Genomic DNA, 17,979 nt, shown 5'->3' with positions numbered 1-17,979 from the left:
TCACCAAACTTTGCAAAAAAGCATATGGCCCACTCTGAATTATTTTGCAAAGTCTGGTGGAATGGGGAAAAAACAGCTGGACGGATTTTCACCAAATTTGCGGCAGGAGCAGCGTCTTGGTCCCGAAAACGTGCTTTTGTAAATTTGGTGAAAATCCATCCAGTAGTTCTTTTAAAATGATCAAAAAGTAGGTTTTAAAAAATTAGTGATATCTATGCCCGCTCTGCTGACACACTTCCCTGTTAGCTCCGTGGGCAGGACACCGATTGGCTTATTGGCTTATCGGCTCGCCTCATGTCTGTGGACATGTGATGCATTCCCTGATCGGATGGTGAAGAGCATGAAGTGCGTCAGATTGGTGCGATGCGCCTGCCATCTTGGATCCGTCTTTGGTGTCCGTGGTCATCGCAGTAAAAACATATTAAAAACACAACATTGTACTTGTCAAACTTATCAAATAATTTCTGGGGAGGTGAGTAGTGATGAGGATGGGAATGGATATGGCTGCAACAAGCAAAAAACAGGTGTTTTTTGTCGCGAAAGTCACACGGTACATTTGGAGGTGTTCCACAATATGTGCGTAAAGTACAGGCGAAAGACATTGCATTTTGGCATTTAAGGGATGGAGATGTATAATCATGGAATTGTGGACTTGTACATATAGATTGCTGCTTCTGCAGTCTGCAATTCCAACCTTACCTTGTGGTATTACAGAGTAATACTAAATTCCCAATGCCCGTTCCCCTATATTGTTTATATTGGTTGCCCAATATTTATTAATATTAAATAGAAGCAATTCCAGGTTATTTTACACTCTTAATTAAAATGCTTGATGTTTATAAATTGATGTGATGGTGGTACACCCAGAGCGTGGCAAATAAAGGGCTAATGTGTCTGTGTTCAAATGTAATTAAAATAACAATGGAGTCAGACTGGCACCCCCTAGAGCCTGGTTCGTCAGGTAGCCACCTGCAGTGCCTGATGGACGCGGATAAGAATAACACTTCTCATGGATGCGGTGAGGCAAGTTGTTGTGAAGTAGGAATGTATTTTGATTCTGATTGAAGGTCAGCAGCTTTGAATTTTTGGTTGCGAGCTAAGGAAGCCCATGCATCGGACACACAGTATAAGGTTCAATTGTTTTTTGACCTTGAGAGAAAGGGACCATTCCGACAGGAATTCAATGAAAGGAGGTTTTTTAATAATGAAGATATGAGAAGGTTATGCATTCCAAAAGTGTGTAAGCAACATGTAAATTCAGTTTATGAAGATTCATTGGTGTGAACGGAGTGAGTGTTACGGTCTGAGTTACGCCAAGAGAATGGAAATGGTGAATATAATGTAAGTTTGATTTTCGACGATTGTATACTGGAACAAGCATTAACTTATTATTATCTGAAGATTATTTTTGGGTTACATTCTATTTGTCTGTTTTGTGTGGCTTATTGCAATGAAACGCAAGTACAATCTTTGTGTGTAGTTGTCTTTTTAACGTGGTTATGGGGAGTTCAGCATTGAGGTGCATGTAGACCACCACTCGGTTGCCCCAGGTTCAGTGCTAATATTTAATTAAAACGTCACTTTCCACATTGTTTTCTTTCTGTTGAGATTGTTTGATGTCTGTGCTAATCGTTAGTTTAAACTCTATGCCGAATTAATAAGTCAATAGATAAATTGTAATCCATTTCGGGTAGTGAGACACATTTTCTGTTATGTTTTCGAAACAGATACATTCTGCCATTCTGCGATTGTCATCAATTCCAGATGCCAACTGATGTTTTTTTTAATTGGCAGCTGCAGATCTTTGTAAATAACTGGATCACAGTGACTATATTTTGGGATGATTGAAATGGGCCCATATCTCCTTACGCTGTACTAGCGATTAGGAGCAACATAACATCCTTTATGGTGGTCTAGGCCCAAGTTGATGCAGAAGCACTGGAATTCACTGTGCGACCCAAGCGCTTCTTTTACCGAAAACGAATACATTGTGTATGCAAAAAGAACAATGCGTGCCTCACGATAAATATTTTGGATCGTGAGCGAAGAAACAAATTTGCAATATGTTTGAATATGGCAATAGTCGGATGTTCTCAGAGCGTTATTGTGAAATAAAAGTATTTTACAAATTGTACAGTGTTGTTTTCTTTTAAAGTACGGTTTAATATTCCGAATTGTGACGTTTGGTGATCTGAGGCTCAGGGGTGAGGCATATGATTTAGTGACGTCAGGGCAGTTTACCTTAGGCCGATGCAGCAATGGATAGGAATAGCACAAGATGGACGCGCCCTGCTGCTAGATTTCGCATGTTTATAAAAGAGGAAAAGTGAGGTAAGGTGCATTTGAAATGTTTGCGATAGATCAACGTATGTATAAAAATACATGGCTGAACCCTCAGGACAATAATATTTTCTGAGCATTGCACTGGTCAAACTTATGAAATAATCTCTGGGGAGGTGAGGGGTGATGAGGATGGGGATGGGATATTTCTGACCTGATTTCGAATGAGTTTACAAAGTTTGGTAGGGTTTTGTGCAGAGCTTATATGACGATTGTATGTGCATTCATTTGACAGTTTTGAAAAAATAAAACGTGGGTGGATTTCCAGCAAACTTGCGTAAGGCGCATTGGCAAGTATCTACAAGCATGGTTTTTCAAATGTGCCAGTATTTTCGTATTTGGTAAGTGTAGCTTTAGTGACTGAGGGGTAGCCTGTGGCCATGGGCAGTGGCCAGAATGTCCGGGTCATGGAATAAGGTCATGCTCCGGACAATCTGGCTACTGGCCATGACCAGAAGGGACAAAACATAGGATTAAAGTGGCCATGTCCATCTGGGACTGGCTTTGTGGTAAAGTTTTTGAAATTAGGATAGATTTGAAAGGGAAGAAAAATGTGCTTGTGGTAATATGGTCATAGGGTGTTCTTTTTGCCTTCTGTAGGCTGCCATGGAAAGCGAAGAGGGGTCCTGTATGGAACCCCCGCCTTCCCTTTCCATGGTGGCATCCCGGTGTAGAACAAAATCCTCTTTTTTATTACCACGGGTTCCCGCTTTGGGAACCTAGGCTGCTAATGGCCTACATCCCCCATTTCAGGTGCTGGAATGGGGGATAAAGGTCCAGAGACCTCGTTATCCACCCTTGCTTTGCTTGGGCTGATAACTTGGGCTGCTGGGCCGCTATCCACCGTTCTAGTCCCTGGAATGGAGGATGAACGCCCCAATATTGCCATTAGTATAACACAAAATGCAAAAGGAAATGTTGGAAAATCTTATTGAGTGTATGTACTTTACTGAGAAATATAAAGTAGATGGAGTCTATATGTTTTTGTTTTAGTTCTATTTTTTAACTGTGAAAGGTGGTTCCTAAAGGAACATTTCTTTTGTTGTTTTTGGATGTATTTTTCTTTTTTTTTTGGTAGGAGAGCTAATAATGAAAGGTGTGGAGGGAAATGAGGATAGAGGCACCAAACACTAATATGGAGGGGCAGGTGGACAGTGGAAATGGTTGCGCGTGTGTTATTTCTAAGGTAGGGGGCAGTGTTTCTCATGATCCTTGATTACAACAGTGGTGGTGTCTCTTGGGGAGGTGGGATGGCTTTAGCTCATGCCATTTTAAGATAAATAGCAGTTTTGCTAAAAGTATGTACTGTGTACTAGATTGTTAATAGATGAGTAGGAATAGGCGTTGGAGCTGTGCAAGGGAAATTTTGAAGTTGAAAGCACATATCTAATTGTGAAGTGCGTATGGGTTCTCGGACACAACATCATGCCGTGCGCCAGCATATGGTCATGTGGCACTATCCGGATGGACTGCAATGAAGTCAGATGTTCGTAGACTTTATGGTTAAGTTGCACTAATAAAAACCTTTGAAATTCAGTAAAAACAACTTTGTTAAAGGGACGTTATGGTTAAATTGCGTTACTAAAAACCTATTAAATTCAGTAAAAAAAACGTTGTTAAATTCGCCAGTTATGGTAAGCTAAGCAACCATAACTCGCGCCACCACCGTGCATTGCTAAGACTAACAACCAGGACATCAAAGATGACGTCACAAATATCATTGATGACATCACTGATGACATCACATGTGCATTTACTTTTCATGAAAAGTCTATACAAGGGATTCTTATTATAATGTTGACAAAAAGTGTCAAGGATCATTGGAATACATGTCATAGTGCATTAAGCAATACATTGATATAAATAGCATTCTATTATGAAGTGCTTTACAGTATAATAAGCTACTCATATATAAACATAAGCATTGTGTGCAGCATACATGATGGAGGTGCACTATTCATAATCTTCCCATGTTCAATAGTGAACTGATAAATGCTTTCTTGTTAGAGTTTTGTGTACTGTGCAACATGTAATAAGTAGCCAATGAAACCCACTTACTATATAATTTCATTATTACATACAAAACACAAACACACAACAACACATACAAATATGAGTATGTACAGGGAAAGTGAAGTACGCACAAAAGCAGCAGTAGAACCAGAAAGTGTTCATAAACTAACTGATTATCTTTATGCACAGAAATGATTGTTCTGTTTCAAACCTACTACTTCTCTATGTATAACTATCACATTATGTGACTGCACCCTAAAAAAGTAATGCAAATACAAATATGACCATATCCAGAGAAAGTACAGTAATAAAAAAACAGCAGAACAATAAGAAAATGTTGATAACCTTACTGATTGTCTTCATACACAGAAAGTGTTGCTTTCTTTCAAGTGTGTACTCTCCCTATGCATATGTTTAATATGCTCTGAGTGAACCCCAAATGAATTACTGTATGAACATACTTGAAGTATAAGTCTACAAATATAGTACTTTTTGATTTTTTTGTTCCTAAGTATTACTGACTAAAACATATCACTAAAGGAAGAAAGAGTGAGCCAGACATGTGATGTCATCAGTGATGTCATCAATGACATTTGTGACATCATCTTTGATGTCCTGGGTGTTAGTCTTAGCAATGCACAGTGGTGGCGCGAGTTATGGTTGTTTAGCTTACCATAACTGGCGAATTTCAGTGGTTTTCAGTTTTACTTTGAACCATAACGTCCCTTTAACAAAGTTTTTTTGACTGAATATATATATATATATATATATATTTAGTAGGCACACAGGTCTATGCTTTTATTTTAACTCTCACATCCAGTGTTTTCACAACTCAGATTATTTTTTCCTCTCAAAACCCAATAACACAACCTCTTTTCAAGCACTTGATATTTTTATACATGCCTTATTTTGTTTATAATTAAGTTGATCACATGTCTTACTGCTTAGCTGATAAAAAGTCTAATGTGCCTTCTTAACATGCAATATTTACAATACAATAGATACATGAAATGGTAAGATTCTTTAACTGCGGTAGAACACTGCATGTCAAAGGTAACACGTGAAAAGTGATTAAGGAGGCTTGTACTAATATGTATTGGGCTGGAAATAGGGATTTCTTACTGTTTGCCTTGTGTCATGTTTTCCAGATTTCGTGATTGTGGTCGGACTGTAAGGACATGTATATCATTTTTGCCAACATGTATAGCATGTTTGCCAGTATAATACATAGCGTTATTGCTAGCATACAAAGTACACAGTCAGGCCCAGTTTGAAACTGCAGATATTCAGAGCACACATAAAAATAAAAATAAACTTAGTGTGCTGCCAGGTGAAACTAATGAGGTGCACCATGTATTTTGAATGCTTCATGTATGAAGACTACATTAGAATACATAACCGACTAACATTACTAACATAACTCAAGTAATAAGTGATAACTTTTAACATGAGAATGTAGTCTTCTATGCAAAATGAGGTGAAATCCATGTTTGGTTGCACTATTTAAAATTCATTTTTAGATGCACACTAGCGTTTTATTCAGCTTGTGAGAACAGAACATATGCAAGATGCAGGAAGCAAAGTGAAACAGTTACGCTGGACCTGAAGCTTTCATTGTTTTGAAAACGAAGCCTGGCACAGAGCACATTATTTTACCCTGATTGGTAGAAAATGTAGGCAGACAAGCCACGTCAATAAAGGGATGGGTACAGGTTTTCCTAAGAAAAAGAAATGAAGAGAGCAGTTAGTTCATGCTGGGCTGAGGAGACAGACAGACAGACGGAGTTTCAAGGGGGTTGAGCGCTGACTGAATCTAATCAGTTGGTGCTCCCCCACACAAATGTACGGAGGAGTTTCGTGCTGACATATGGACTGCAAAAGACAGCGAAGTCGTGCGGGAATCAGATTACTGGCCTTGGTAAGGGATTTGTGCCAAGTGAGGAAAAATGTGCATGCTGTGCGTGTGGCTAGGATTTTTGCAGTGCAGAGAAGTTAGAAATCATTGCATGTTTATTTCTCTCTATATTCAATGTGTGGGAACATTAATTCATGTTTGCAAAATACCTGCTTGTTCTGTTTGTTCTTTTAAATTGCAGATGATGCTGTAAATAACGCATGGTAAGATCTGGTGACTTGTAAATGATATGCAATACAAAAAGCATATATAAAAACAATTTACATTTTTGTGTCATTCATCCATCTGTGAATTATTTACATAAGTGAAGTACAAATGGGAGGATCATACCAGTGCAGTAGTGCATTTACCAATTTACCACTGTAACTAAAATAGCAAACAAGAGAAAGTTATTAATAAACAGCTACAAAGTAGAGGGTTGTGTGCGGTGTGATGAATGTTTCCTTCCTTGCATGCTGATGGGAAGGGGGTGTCTAATCTGACACATAGGTTACTGGATGTAGCTAAGCCAGTAACTACAGCCACAAACTGTAGGTGGCGCTATGAATAAACTCATTGGGTTCTATGAGATGTGCTAAGTCTAGAGCTCTCCACAGGTAAATAGAAAATATTCTAATGGAAAGGAAAGGTTTGTTTTTATAATGGGGTTATAGTATAAAAAAAAAAGAACCATGCTCACCACCATACCACAGGAATAAGATAATTCTGAAAATACCGCAAAGCCAGATACCACAAAAATTACCACCAATACAAGCTAATAAGGTAGGATCAATAAAATAGTATGATACCAGGCCCACTCTAAATGTAAGACTAATATACCGCCAAATTACTGCCTATATTTTTACAACAAGAAAATACAGCCAAATCCCAAATGTACCCCAATAAGACAAAATCTCCTACAGGACTGTCAGTTCCCAACACACAATGGCCAAGATGCAGCTGTGTCCATTAAATGGATTATGCTGTCAGTGCAGACTGGAGTAGTGTGTTTGGGGGCTCTGACAGCAAAGTACAGGCTAAGTAACGAAAGAGCAAACTGAACAGAGACAACACACACCCACTTGTCTCCCTGGCCTGTTCAACCTTTCTCACCTTCATGACACTTTGTCCCTACACTCCATCCTCCTATGCTCTCACTGGCATTCAGGGGAGTAAGAGTGTGAGTGCCCACTAGAGGCCAGGTGCACTAGACACAGTGGCATCCACCTTTGACTCCTTGTGAGCTGATAGAAATGTGCAAATATCATTACCAAATGTTTCAGCCATCCTTACCATTAGTGATAACTGCCCGTCTCCCATTATGTCCTCTTAGTTCACCTGTGGACCATGATTTAGGAGGTGGGGAAATTACTACCATATTTACTCCTTTTAATTATATAATGTAGCTAGTTCCACTGAACTCTAAGCAGTATTTCAACTTTTTGTTTTCCCGCCCTTATGAGTAGCTACATCACATTTAAATTTGAAGATTTTTGTGTTTCTAATCGTTTGTATTCCTATCTTTGAATAATTGTGTTTTGTTTAGTACACAATTCAAACAAAGCATGTGCTATAAAATTATTCTGAAAAAGGGAAAACATGTTTTTTATTTTTTAAAATGCATTGTGAAAGTAAGAAATATTTATAAAGAGACTGGATAGGGCTACGTATGAAGGCATTAATTACCAGCGTTTAAATTTATTGGAATGGGCAAAATATGCACATTAGTAGGAAATCAGTATCAATTCCAATATTCGCCTAAATGCATAATGCTGCCTCTGCCCTGTTCTCCACTCAGATGTTCTATTGGATGGCAATCTACTGCTACCTAAAAACTCCCGAGGTGGGACACACACATCCTGAATGTCTTGTTGGACTATGCGTCCAATCCTTAAACACTGATTACCATGTGCCATCTGCTCTGCCCGCACTCTCCTTAAAGTGTGCCCCCCAGTGGTTTCCTTTATTTTCTCTCTAATCTCATTTCTTTGCAGTGCTGCACAGCGCTGCTCTGCAGTGCACCACAATTCTTGCATGACGCCTGCCACCACCAGCCCTGTGGTCTGTCAAGGGCAGAAAGCCCTCCTCTCTGAGAGATTCACATGCCCTCCACCAGTATACAAAGACAATTCATCGTTTGTTTGGTGGAAGTTAAATTGTGTCTGCCTTTGTATAGAAGACTTTACTGAACACTGTAATACTGAATAAATATTACTGAAAGAAAATATCAGTATTTAAAAAAAAACAAACATATAGGGGTTTAGGGTAAAGGAGAAAAGCAGGTACAGATGTGGTTGGGTTTGGGATACAACCAAGAAAAAAAACAGGGAATTGAGGAGGGGAGGTGCAAAAACAAAAAATACTGAATGTTTTTTTTTCAGTAACATCTACTTGATATCCCAGTATTCGGTATAACAGTGTTTGGTAGCATCACATGGAACTTTCAGGTTTACCCAGGCATTTCCAGAATACAAGATGTATCCTCAGCTATCATTGTCAGAGCAGGACTTGAAGGCAGAGCAGGTGTCTGTTTTTCGTGTGCTTTTTTAAACTGCTGCTGTCTATTTCAGATGAGAAGCGAGCTCCTTCGGATAGGACAGACACGAGCTGCATGCTGAAAAGTTGGAAATTAAAGGACACTTTCAACAGCAAACACCTATTCTTTGTTGCCAAATGCTTCCTTCATTCCTCAGGGAAATTCATGATCAGAGTCTTCCTCTGCTAACTTAACGCCTTCACTCATACACTCTAGGACATGTGTATGTAATTTTCATCAAAATGCGTGTATGCAGAATTATGAGCCATACTAGCAAAAATCTTTTGAGGACAGCTTCATTTGTTGACACAGACAGTAGAGGGCGGTGCTTTGGGTTGAACAGTGAGTTCTGATACACTCCCTGGGAACAGATTGTACATTTATGCCAGTCACTGTTGCTTTGGTAAAAGGGGACCGACATTGAACGCGAAAGACTGTAGCACATCAATTCACGGAAATCCAATAATGTATGCAATGTGCAATAAAAGAAAACTAGTGATGCTGCGTGTTGCAGCACCACTTTGTCACATCAATAAAGTCCAAACCTGGCCACCCCATCACAGTGACAGCAGATCTGAAGCATTGGCAAACCTGGGGCAATGAAACATGCACCTCCTTAATTGACCCATAAGGTCTGTGAGTGCACACAATAGATAGATTGTGTAATAACAGGGGCATTCGAGCACACACTATCACAATCACACTCATTCACCCATTAGTCTCTCACTCATACTCCTTCCCTTACATCCACTCACTGCATTATCTGCACATGCTCAAACCCACCCAGAACATTCAAACACACACACTATCACATTTCTTTTCATTCACCCACCACTCACTGACACATAGCACATACATACATCTGGCACGCACTTAATGCTGCAAAATACACATCACATTTAAAAAAGAAAAGCCTTCTTACTTGCTTTTCCAGCTTCAGTCCGTCATTCCAGATCTCTATCGGCTCCTTCGTGCTGCACACAGACAGCAACCAGGATGCTGGGAAAGCTACCTGGTTCCTGTATATGAGCTGCAAGAAAGCCTGAGGAGAAGGAGGTTGGAGCTGAACGAGGCATGAGACACATGCCATATGTACGGTCAGCTCCAACTACTACTGAGCGCTTCCTTCTCGTGCTGCAAGCCCCAGCCCACCCTTCAAACTGATAGGTGAGGACTGGTCCGGGGGCCCCCCGGACCTGGTGTGCCATGGGCCCCCACACAGTGGGGTCTGTGGGGCCCCTGCTACTTCAGTGCCCAGGAACTTCTGTTTTTAAAATGCAGCTGTCGAAAGGGAAGCTACAGGGATAGCAAGGGAGACCACAGGGGTAACGTCTGTGTGGGTGTAATCAAAGGCCCCAAAGGAACAGAACTGAAGGGTCTTGTGAAAAAGGCCTACATGTCATTAATATGATATGATATTTTATTTGTATCGCGCTCATGCACAGGTGTTTCCCAAAGGAAAAGCAGCATTTCAAATCATAAAGGAAGAAGAAATTCAAAAGTCCCTTTCACATGAAAAACAGGATTTTTAAACACTGAGACAAAAACGGCTTTGCATGTGTGTTTTCAAGTTGCCATGAAAAGTAATTATAGGCATATTTAGGCAGACTATGTGGGTGTCTTTCTGCAAGCGAAATCCAGAGAAGCGTAAACAAAAAATGTAATCCAAGTGCAGATTGGAAAAGCACATCACAGTAATGGCTTAAAAATAAATGCAAAATTTTCAGTGAAACTGCCACCCCTCGAAAGGTGGTGCGCTGTGACAATTCAGACTCACTTTTCAGCAGGAAAACGAACAACAGATAATTTAAAGTGTATTTGATTAATTACTGTACTACCAGCGAAAGCGCAAAATGGACCGTGAAAACACACTGTATGTCAAGGAATCAAATCTAATGTTAGAAAATGCAATATGGGATTCCATTTCAGTTAGGGACAAATGATGGTGCTCTGGGCAAAATTCACAAAGAACTTCCCCACTGAAAGCCTGACTTTTACATCCCTCCGGTTATTTACAACGGCAATAAGGTGTGGCTGCTAAGAGGTGTTGAAAACAGACTTTCCCTAGACTTGGTGTCTTTGAAAGGGCAGCTCTGAGCAGGCCAAATGCTCTAGCAGGTGCATCCCAGGTATGTACAACTTCAGGCAACCGACTTCAAAGAGACTTATATAAACACTGGCCGAGAGAGGCACATGGCTTCATATTTGCACATCTGAGTATTCCCTTTGTTTAAAAGGACGATTATAGCTTTGGCCTTTTTCTCAGCAACCACAAGTTGCACTGATCACATGTATGTTTCATTTTTAAGATCATTTTCGGGCGATTTGGGTGATATGAAATTCATCCTCCTCCGACTCAGGGAACTGTAATGGTCATGTAAGATAGGTTTCTGGCTGATCTGAAAATGTTCCAAATGTGAGAGTTGGCTTGCTGGTGGAGGGTACAGTTAGGAATATGGGTACTAAATGACATGTTCCTAACTATTATGCTTTTTGTAAAAGCAGCAGAACATTGCTAAATGGCCGTGCAGCATGGTGCAGACCTGGCTTTTGTTTTATTACATTTTATATATATATAACTTCAGTGATATCGATTAAGAAGATCCTTAGACGACATTGGAAGATACTAATGGCAGATCCTGATCTGAATCAAAGTGTAGGGACTCATCCTAATATTAGTTTTCACATAAGTGAATCTCTTGAAGACACCCTAGTCAGCAGTTTCATAGAGAATGAGTATCAGAATATGTGACATACATGGCTAAATGAAGTAACTCTGGGATTCCAAAAGTGTACTAGGTGTAAAATGTGCAAATTTGCTCACAATTGTACACATATCAGCATCCTATTCTCAACACCACCATTAAAATTAACAGTAAGATCACTTGTGAGTCAGACTTTGTGGTCTACATACCCAAATATACGTGTAACAAGTGGTACATCGGAAGCACCAAATGCACGCTTAAGGTCTGCATTTTGCAGCATGTGAGAGCTTTCAAGGATCATGACGCCACGTATCCCATGGCATAACATTTTGAAGACAAACTCGGTGGCAAATTGGACAGTTTTTCCTTTTCTGAGATACATAGAGTTATCCTGGGACACAGAGGTGCTGACAGGGAACGACTGCTATGTCAGCAAGAAACGAGATGCATTGTTGACTTTGAAACAAAAAAATCCCAGATGACACAATGTTGATGAAGAGTTGGATACTTTATTAGGTGTATGTACATCTCGTGTATGTTGGCCAGAGGGTGTGTTGATAAGTAGGTTCAATATTTGATGGCATTAATATAAACGTGTATTCTGAATCATCTGTACCTCACGTTCTGTATTATGTTCCAATGTTTATGTAATGGACTAGTCTTTAAACAGTGATGCCCGAAATCAAAATGGATGTAAGACAGCTTAATGTGTTCGATCTATGTTTAAAAGACTTGGATTGGATTAAGTATCTATATTGTCAAGGGGCTCTGTTCTCTCCCTTTTTAATATGTACTATTTCTTGTTTTTAATTGTTTGGAACGTGTGTCTGGCCATGGCTATTTTAAGTATGTGTTTCACTGAGAAGAAGATAAGTAGGACAGATCATAGTGTTTTCCTTTTGCTAATATACCAGGAAAGTAAGGGTAAAGGGATTGGCCAGGTGTGCACATGTAACTTCCATGGTTGTTACCCACCAATGATGGAAAGTATACACACTTGGGCATCCATATCCTGATATTTGAGATGAAGATTTCTATTTGATTCTATAGGACACTGGCATCGCTGTATAAAGTATTTGATCTATGAAACTTCATGTATTACTATTGGGTTTGCACCTTGAGTATGGTATCTTGTCAATTTTTGCACATAGTGACCTTAATAAGTTAGACCATGCCAATATCATTGGCTATCGAATGGACTGCACTTTAGAGCAAGATTTGCTGAATGCACTAACCACTTTTCAGCTTGACTGTAGACAAATGTTAGGTGTGTTTTATCCTGTGACATTCTGTATTTTATTGTAAAATTCCATGTGCTATCGTTGTGATTTGATGCAATTGTAGTCGAATGGTGCATTGGCCAGCAAAGTCTGGTGGTATGCTGTTCAGACCTAATGTTACTTAAGGTGCTGGTAAGTGCGGGACGTGCAATGAGCATACCAGATGCCAATTTCGGAGATGATCCAGGAATATTTTATAGTTTACCGACATACAGTATGTGATGCTGCCAGGACTCTATGGCCCTCATTACAAGTCAGGCGTTAAGGGTTTAACGGCGCCATTGGCGCCGTTAAACCTTTAACGCCTGATTAAGAGGTCCCGGGTTTTAACGCCTGCTTTTTGCAGGCGTTAAAACCCATGCCGCAAAGTGACCTTGGTGCTAAGTACGGTGCCGCAATTTGCGGCACCGTACTTAGCGCCTTTCCCCATTCCCATTATGCCCTATGGGGCAAAAATGGGAATGGGGAAGGGCAAATGGTGAATAAGGAATTACCGCTCCACTCACCTTGGAATGGGGCGGTAATTCCGCCATCCACCATGCCGGAGTCCGGCATGGACCATGGTGCTAATAGCACCATGGTCCAGCGCCGGACTTGTAATGAGGGCCTATGTATTTTACAGTCCATTTGAGCTTGTAGCACTTTAGTATGTTGGCGTGCACATAAACTGTAACATTTTATTAAGTCTGGGATGCACCAGATATGCACTGAGCACTCTAGATACTTGTACCACTGATCGCAATGGAGTACTCTACATTAGTGGGCATGATGTACCTTGCAGATCTTACGTGTTAGTATGTTTATAGTCTCACTTAGTATACTTGAGCATACGAGATACACTGGTACTTGACAGTATGCATTTCAAATCCTTCATTCTGTGATATGCACTTCTGTTTTTATACTCCTAAACATGCAGCTGACATCATAATGTTGCCACAAAAAGATGGAGTGATCTCATGCCAATATGTGAAACATTTTCGCGCTAGAATGTCAAAATATGTTGCGACATTGGATGTGTTCCGATGCACGTTCAATGATACGACTCATTCAATAGAACAATGGTCCCTGCCAGCATACTTACGGTGAATACGCAATTGGGGGATACACATTCTCTTTAAGCACAATGTATGGTACATTGCATAATAAGACTCTTGCTGTGTATACCTTTAAGGAAATGGAAAGGGTTCACTTACCTGCAAGAGCAATCACTGGATGTATATCTTCACATTCGTACTATTGAGATCAGCGGCTAACATGGCAGTAATAGACATCTCAGCCACAGGACTATGGGATTATGTTCACACTGTCGAAAAGAAAGACCTACTTCTCTTTCAATTATTTCTGTAATGACACATACTTGTTAAATGGGTGGGCACACTAAGGCAAAATCATGTGATCAAGCGACTAGGTGTCGTGAAAACGCATCAGCTTTTGCTGTTGCTCTCTTTCACTGGTTGGAGCTAAACAGCATTTTTGAACATTTGTTTAACTTTAATAAAGATTGAAGATTTTAAACTTTATCTTATGGACTGCAGTGCTGTTTTTCTTGACCGTGGGCTGCTATTTTGCAACATCCATGCTGGGAGTGCAACTCAAGCTTGCCAGTGTGCACACGCTGGATTCAAATATATATATATATATATATATATATATATATATATATATATATGGCATAATGGTAGACCTATGGAGATGGGCAAAATGGAAGAGGGAATACATTGCAATATCTATGGTGATTTCTTTCTCTGTTCCCCTAACATGACCAAGTGCTCAGGGAAGCGCGAAACGCATTGTTCTGGACTCCCCCTTGGTGTCCTGTTTTGTTTGCTGTGTGTGCTTGCTGTGCTTTTTTACCATTAATAAACTTGTTTCTTTACTCTGATTCGAGTTTGTCCTCTCTGGGATCTGCAGTGCCTCATTTGTGGAGTGTGGAGTGTGGTTTTTTCCTCTGCTGTATTTCACAATATATATATATTCACTAACAAAAACATTGTTAAAGGGACATTATGGTTACATTGCACTAGCAAAAACCTATGAAATTCAATGGAAAAACAAATACAGTTCTTTACAATGAACTGCGCTTTCTCCATTTCTAGACCAAATAAAAAATAATGCGCCTACATGGGTGTCTGCATATTGGGATACAAAATTATGCAGGAGATCGGAAACAAAAGCATTGACTGGCCTACTGCCTCCCTCAGCACAAACAGCACAGAAAATCGTGTTACATGGTGTTCATTTGTCCCTCCACGGTCAACAACAATAATATCATTGTGATTGAGCGTCACCAAAGTTTCACACAGACAAACCAAAAGCAATCACTTCAGTGTAACTGCTCCATATGCATACAAACCCAGATAATACATTCCACGCGTAACTCCCACCGGGCTCGGTTTTCCATTCACTGTCAAGTAATTTATGTGCAATTCACCCCAAAAAGCATGCACTGTGGCTCGTACAACACACAGGCATAAGCTCACCCTCTGCATTTAGGTCGACAAATATACTGTATACCACAGTATGTGCGTGCACTCCACACCCAGACAGCTTATTGCGCAATCTTGTGTCCTGCACAGTCCCAAAGATAAGGTGGCCATGTGCAAAAGGGGTGCATGTTACACGTAAAACCCTGCAACTGTCACAATTTTCACAGACCTTTCCAGGTGCGCGCGCGCAGGAATAGGGGAATAAATGTCAACCAGGGTAGGGGATGTCCTTTGTTTGGTGGCTCTTAAAAAAGATGTTTTCTTTTCTATTTTTTAAAACAACTTCTACAGTAATAACTCTTTTTTCTGACAATTATAATTGTTTTTATTTGTTGCACTGAGCCTCACATTTTTAGAATACCATCTTCAGTGCAGCCTGTAGATTGGAAAACCAAATTGCATTGCCACTGGACGACAATGAAATGCCATTTCCATTGAGAAGGTGCACATATCGATCACCAATGTTGTCATTGTCACAGGAGTACATCCCAGAAGCATGCAAAAAGTTACACATGCTTCTGTTGATAAAACGCCTTCCCACCTCTGGCTGCCGACAACATTCATTGGGATAGTTATATAGCGGACTTGGTGGTATGCATGGGAAAAGCACCTTCGCAGTGGCAAAAATGCGCTGCACTTTTTTCATCTTTTTGAGTTGACGGTACACACTTGCACAAGCTATGGAACCCAAAAGCAATGCTCCAAAATACACTACCACAACGTGCATGGTACCTAAACTGGCCACTCGTCGACATTCTGCAAGCAAATGGTCGAACGTACGGACAGCAACACCACACCACAAAGTCTCCACTTTGTCCAAATTCAAATTACCATTAAGGCCTCTTTCCACGGCATACTGGAGCAGACCTAGCACAAAGCGATCACCCACTATGAAAACTGTATGACTGGCCATCTCTGCCAGCCTCACTACACACAGTAATTAAAAAAAATATGGCCGCCCTTTCCTGTGATGCACACTCTAACCAACGGATTGGGCAATTGCAATAATCGCATGTGCATTGACAAGCATGTTCAAAAGTGCAGAATGTAGCACGTGCGTCGCGCAAAGTATTGTAATGGCCGCACTCCAGTAAATCATGACCAGTCCTTTTCCCGTTCCACTATCCTCTTCTACCACGGCCTTATTTGGTATTGATAAGTACTCACACACACATCCACCAATGCCCTCCAACACTTCAGCATCTTACAATGTCAGTTTTCCACAAGACGTCATATGTACCGTTACAAAATCAGCCTGCACGTGTGCTGTTATTGGAAATCACATTCAGTGGAAAGTTCAGTGAAACATTGCATGAGTTATACATGCACATTCATCCACATAAGCACCCATCACCACAAAAGAAAGGTATTAACACTTGTTTTGAAGTATAGTCACAACTCTGTTATAAATGCCTCTGTGCACAATATCTGCTTCTAAGCGTCCGGTACGTGTTTAAAAAGCATACTGATGTTCCTCCTATCTCCTTCCATAAAGTGTCAATTTGTTCGTATGTGCTTGCAGCGTTTTCATTTACCCATATCATACACTATATTAGCGAAACAGGAACTCTATTCTTTCCTTCGACAATGTAACGAAAATTGGTCCACACTAACCCACTTCTACACAACTCGTAAAAAGAATGCACTAGAGCCACCACTAAATGTATCTTAGCAACCTACAGTCACTTTCCAAAAGGTCAGTGTCTGCATTGGTGTGGTGGTTTGTACGCTGCACTGTTGCCACAGGATCATTTTAAATCTCCCAGCTTCCACTCTGAGCCCTCAGCAACTCATCCGTAAGAGGAGTGCACAACTTGTCCTTGGCCTGAACGACAGGGATCGTATGTCTGCTGGACTAAAATGTCTGCAATACCTCACAGTGGCTGTGAACAATAAACTAAAAGCCCTGTGCATTATGCAGAAGGCCTTCTCATCCCTGGCACCTCAATACCTGCCACTGTCACTTCGTAAATATCTGCTTGCTCCAGCTCTTCCCTCATCCGTCTTGTACTCCCTTATGTTCAGTTGCTTCAACACGCAACCACATGTTGGTAGATGTGGTTCTTCTACTGCGGCCTCCGTGTGGAACATGCTCTCTGTCTCCCTGGACCTTGAGGAGAAGCATTGTAGGGTCTAAAAGCACCTGAAAACCTGTCCATGTGCTTCTTCTTTTTCCCCTCCTCTCCCCTACTCACTTCCTGGCAAAAATGTATTGTGCACTGCTTTCCTACCCACACTATAATCTGTGGCCCAGGCCACCTCCCTCCCTACAGTTCCAGCCTGCACTGGCTTTCTACCAAACCCCACACTTGGGGACTGTTTCCTATAACCCTAACAGTGCAGCCACCACTTGATGTGTACACTTATCCTTGCAATTGCCAGCACCGCCATAGTTGCATATATTTATATTTTTTATTGTTCCCATGTACTGCACCTTGCCCTCCCCCTTGGTGCACCTTCACACACTTGTATGTAGGCGTGATACAAATGGCACAAAATACCATAACACATCATATCATATAATGCACACACTGCATTCATAAAAACATGATGCCTGCCACGCAGCTTGTAATCTTCAGAATATGGTCTTCCCGCTGTAATGCATGTACTACAAATTTCGGAAAAGTGAACCCACAAAAGCAGCAGGGAATCTATATTAGCAACTATCAGCAAGTGTGTGCAGTGCATGCATACAAACAGGATGCATGCCCCTTACCTTGCACAC

The 17,979-nt window shown here is 40.7% G+C and overlaps 1 protein-coding gene across 9 annotated transcripts in view; it reads left to right on the top strand.

Annotated features, from left to right (window-relative positions):
• The window catches only part of B3GALT1 (beta-1,3-galactosyltransferase 1), a 2,246,978-nt gene that overhangs the window by 1,819,517 nt on the left and 409,482 nt on the right, over positions 1–17,979 (top strand). The window lies entirely within an intron of this gene.

Source organism: Ambystoma mexicanum, chromosome 9 (genome assembly GCF_040938575.1).
Source record: "Ambystoma mexicanum isolate Mex_15411 chromosome 9, UKY_AmexF1_1, whole genome shotgun sequence".
Classification (NCBI taxonomy): domain Eukaryota; kingdom Metazoa; phylum Chordata; class Amphibia; order Caudata; family Ambystomatidae; genus Ambystoma; species Ambystoma mexicanum.
This window is presented reverse-complemented; position numbering and strand designations above follow the sequence as displayed.